Genomic DNA, 5,347 nt, shown 5'->3' with positions numbered 1-5,347 from the left:
AGAAATCAGTCAGATTTCTGATACTAGATTGCCTTGATAAGACTTTATCAAATCATACACCTGGAGTCTAAACCTTTCCTTAGATAGCTCACATGTGAGTCTAAACCTTTGCCATTCTCATTAGTTAGTGTGCCGGTTAACCACACACGCTCCACTAACGACATGAGAATGCAAACTTCACACTTGCTATCCACTTAAATCTACTTAGTGAAAGAGTTTCCTTACTATCATTTTCATGAATCGGAGAGAAACTTTATGAAACTTAGATTTTGATGTTGTATGTGTTCCTATCCATGTGAATTTGACATAATCATAATCACACGACAAGGTTAATGACAAATCCAAATTCATATGGACTGAACTTGTGCAATCTTAATTTCTTGCCACCTGGTAGCACAAGGGCCTGCCATTGCTTCCAAGTTGTTATGCAACCAGTTGAGAACTCTCAGAACTCCAATGCAAAACCAACTTTAACTGGAATGGGCACAGAATATGTCAACACGATAGGTTACAAACCTCAAGTCGTGGTCTAGTGATTAACAAAACTCTTGATTAGTTCTTGAATCTATCTTAAAATCCTTTTAAGACTCCCACTGACCTCTTGACATATAAGATTCTCTTTGTCAAGAACCATTCCTTAACAAAAACGAATATTCAAGAGTTAGTGCAGATTCTTATCAAGTTAAACACTTCTCACAATTGGTCTTAGTTGGTCTTTGTTTTATCCAAAACATCACAACTTACCAATTTCAAATGTATAAGAGTAAGAACACATTTTACTCTACATTTAACAAGTGTTTTAAACCTTTCTTAAGATTATGTCACTCAAGGCTTAATCTTGGAGTATGACTCTAAGATTTAATTTTGGAACGAAGTATAATTTATCTTTTGATCTAACCATTTCAACAATTCACGATTCCTCTCCTTAGCCAAACAAAATGAACTAAGGTGTCCTTAGAGGATCAATTGTGACATGGTTTCATAATCACTGAGATAATCATCAAACAAGATACTCAAGTACTCTCCCATCTCTTCAGATTAGAGAAACTTTTATCTTTCTGCCTTATTTGATTCTTCTTACTCATTATGTCTATCATTGAAACTTCTCCAATGATCCAGAACTATACTTAAACTTGTAAGTATAACCATATTTACTAAACTTTAGTAAATCATAATGAATAATCTTATCAACTTTGTGGTGGACCTGATCAGCGCACACCCAAGTGTATCCGACCCCTTTGTCCTTCACTTGATTACATATACATGTGAACAAGGAATTAGACTTAATTTCCCAAATATATAAAAAATTCTCATGATCATACAATACAAGTTGCATGATTCCAAGTTTCTATCCAACTGAAACTTGGGTGATGAGAATCTTTCCTTATTTGGTAAATTATGACACTTCCACTAATGAAAGAATCAAATCCATTTACCCATATTGCTTATCAATGGAAACATATAATCAACAATTTTTTTTTCACAAATGCCATTGTAAGGATACTTAAAATAAATAAAATCAAAACCATTTTTCTTTTATTTTAACACTTTGCGGAATAATTTATCCTTACAATCCATATGAAAACTTCTTGTTATCTATTCCTAAGCAATATATCATAACTCTTAAGTAACAACTCAAAATTCCGATCACCGAACCATGCGATCGAAATCCATCTTCGCGATCAGAATCAGCATATACTTCCTTTAAGTTTCTTCACTTTTTCTTTGATTCTTAAAACATCATCATGTGACCTCGTCACATTATGCAATAAGAATCTCAGAATAGAAACTTAATAGAGTTAGACAATGGACTTTACCTGAAGTAGAGTCAAACCTATTGACTTTACCATCCTTAAGATGTTTTAGGTAAATTTAGCAGCTTCGCAACCAATGTCTTTCCTTTGGCAACAGAATCTTATGGACTCTTTGGAAACGGTACATGGGACTATCACAGACTTAACCTTTCTCTTTACCGTTTGGTCAACCAAGTTGACTATGGCCGATCCCTTTCCATTAGGAAGAGAAAGTTTTTCCTGGACCTCCAATGTCACCATTTTCAATGTCCAAATAGGTTTGGAAAGTAGATCTTCCAATCCAATTTTCTTTACTAATGCTCCAAATCATTGCTGATTTAGCATCATCAAGCAAGTAGGTAAGATCATTAAGGATCCTATCGCGACCTGTCATTAGGGAGTGACTGAAGAACCAAGTCAGCAGCCAGCTACCTCGAGACTTCGACACCCGACTCTCCCGACTTGTCAAAATGTGGCTTAATCCCCAAGATCTAAGCACATATAGACTTTGCTTGCCAATAGGGATTGAGTGAGTTAGAACTTATCAAGTCTTAAAACTTGTGGGATAGGGAGATTTATTGGAGGAGGTGGATGAAGTGAAGTATGATTTCTAGTCCCACAAATGCCCAACAAAGGGATTGATCTTTCACCTTCATTGCCATTTGGGATATCATCTTCATTAGGAAGCTTGTTTTTCAAGATTTGGGAAGACCATAGCTGTCTAAACTAGACATCTATAATGGGAGAAATTCAAGTTAGTTGATTTAAAGTCCTTAATATAACACCCAATGTGAAATATTAAGGCTAGGACCCAACAACCTATTTATAACTGGAAGAGGGATGCCGTAATCCAGATTATAAAATAGTTGAAGGTAGGTAAATGACGATTTACCAATTTCCACCATGAAAACGAAATATTTTATTATTAGGTTTTATTGGTTTTGAAACTCCTAGATCTTTTGAGATACATTGAACTTTTCAATGGCATGTTTGAATCTTGATTGTGCCCTCTCAAATTTGTGACTCGGATGTCGAGGATCACAAACAAGGTGTGAATAACCATACAAATTGACTTGGTACCCTTAACAATATTACCTAACCGATGTGCCGGTTAACCACACACGCTCCACCGATCTATAATAAAGTCAAGTTACCCTTTGCCACTCTTACTAGTCCATGTTAGTGTGCCGGTTAACCACACACGCTCCACTAACGACTTGGTAAGGTACAAAGTGTAATTTTATGGGCTAGCACCTTTTCACATTTTCCTAAGTAACTAAGATTGGGAATTTATAAGTGTTTAGTTACTTAGTATTTTTTCATTATACTTTTAATGAAGGGAGAATTATATTTCATTCCTACCCGTTCGGCTAACGACCCTCCACCAGTCAAGGAAGCGGTGGGTGAGAGTGGACACCCATTAAACTGCCATTTTATAAGCAGTACCTTATACCCCCCTTATAGACCGGCTTCGTGAATGAGGCCTACTAACGGTAAGATTGACTTCCTCTTATACATATCTATATAATTAAAATTATAATAATAGTATAAAGGTTGAATTTTAAACTTTTTAAAATTTCAATGTTCAATTTGGAATTAAAGTATACATGAGGAGTAACTTTTCAAATTCCAAAACTTGAGGGAAAGTTTTGAAACTATTTCAAGACTCTTTAAATCATAACTTATGAGTTTAATGGTTCATTAAAATGAAGACTCTTCATTTTAATGCAACCCCTTATTCTTTAAAAACACCTTAAAGAAGTGTCTCTTCAACATCCATAACTTGAGGACAAGTTATGGAGTCATTAAACTATTTAATGGAAAAAACTCTTACATTTTATGTAACCTACAAAACTTTTATGAGTTTTTAAGATTCATAAATATGACTTTTCACATAACTTGAAGACAAGTTACAAAAACATATTTTATGAACTTCTTTTAGACTAATATGGATTGAAAACAACTAAAACATAATTTTTTCATTATGAATCTAAACTAACTCATAAATCAAGGAAACATAAAATTCTTGAAAATTCATAACATGAGGACAAGTTATGAACTCCATACAATTTTCAACAAGATCATGAATTATATCAACAAACAATTTGCACACAATTCCTATGATCTAGCAAAACTCATAAGCATGATCATTCATAATCAACAATTTTCAAGAATAACATGAACACATATAAACTTGAAACTTTTATTATAGCATTGAAATTGGTTTAACATAATCATTACCACATTCAAAACAAGTTTTATAAGCCCAAAACAGTCAAAGGTAATGATTCTAGACCAATTCCAGCACCAAAACTCGAAAATATGTTGTCTGGGGGTCCAACTCGTCGAGTGCATGAACAAACTCGGCGAGTTGGATGCATTTTTCCTTGGACTCGTCGAGTCCCTTCATGGACTCGGCGAGTTTGCTGGGCAGACAACACCAAAAGTCAATTTTAAGCAGTTTAAGCAAGTACAACAAAAAAACAAGCCTAGGATCTGATACCACTGTTGGGTTTTGAGCAATCTAACACTCCTATGTGTACATGCAACCCTAAATACCTTGGATCTATGTTTTCTCTATTATACATGCAAATATCAACTTTCCAAGGTATTGTTCTATTCTAGCATACAAAACTTTGAATAACACAAGTTAGAATAACATACCTTTTGTTGGTGCTTGTCTTCATGAACTTGAGAGCCTAGTGCCCCAAGTGTGACACCTCAAATGGTTCACACAACACCATAAGCACTTGGAATAACTTAGAGAGAAATTAGAACACTTCAAGAATCGGCTTGTCCTCCATGCATATCATAGTTGCCGATTTTCCCAAGAAAGAGATCATTATATAGTGTGTTACAATTAGGGTAAACCCTAATTGTCACGGCTATCCATTTCCATGGATCCATGGGTTGAAATACACCATGGAGCATCCAATGGGTTTTAGCTCAACTTGATAATCCATGGAGCATTAGCCCACTATATAAGTATGGATGATTTACACAATCAACCCATATATTTAATTAGTCTTCTTTTGATCACATACTTAATTCTAAATTAATTATTGATCAATACTAATTAAATAATCTTATTAATATATTAGAACTTATAATATATTAATAAACCTTAAGTGTTATTTCTCTCATTTTAGTCTATCCAAGTGCATGATGCCATGCAACCCAAATGGACCATGTCGGGTCGGGTCAAGTCTTACCAATTATAGTTATGAACTTAGACATTAATCCAACAACAACATCTCCAACGGGGGTCGGTCGATACTAGCATGATAACTATTGTTACACGAAAACTATGCTATGGGGAGGTATGTATCCCAACTCCCTCCAAAGTCCAGTATGCATGCCCATAGCTTATCCTCGAGCGTCTGAATGATCTGCTCGCTCTGGCCATCTGTCTGAGGGTGGTATGTAGTGCTGAAGTGTAATTGAGTTCCCAACTCTTCGTGGAACTTCCGCCAAAACCTGGATGTAAACCAGACATCTCGATCAAAGACCATTGACACCGGCACCCCGTGCCTAACCACTACCTCTTGCACATA

Source organism: Lactuca sativa, chromosome 4 (assembly GCF_002870075.4).
Source record: "Lactuca sativa cultivar Salinas chromosome 4, Lsat_Salinas_v11, whole genome shotgun sequence".
In the NCBI taxonomy this organism is placed as follows: Eukaryota; Viridiplantae; Streptophyta; class Magnoliopsida; order Asterales; family Asteraceae; genus Lactuca; species Lactuca sativa.
The sequence above is the reverse complement of the archived record's forward strand: the minus strand, read 5'-3'. Positions refer to the sequence as shown.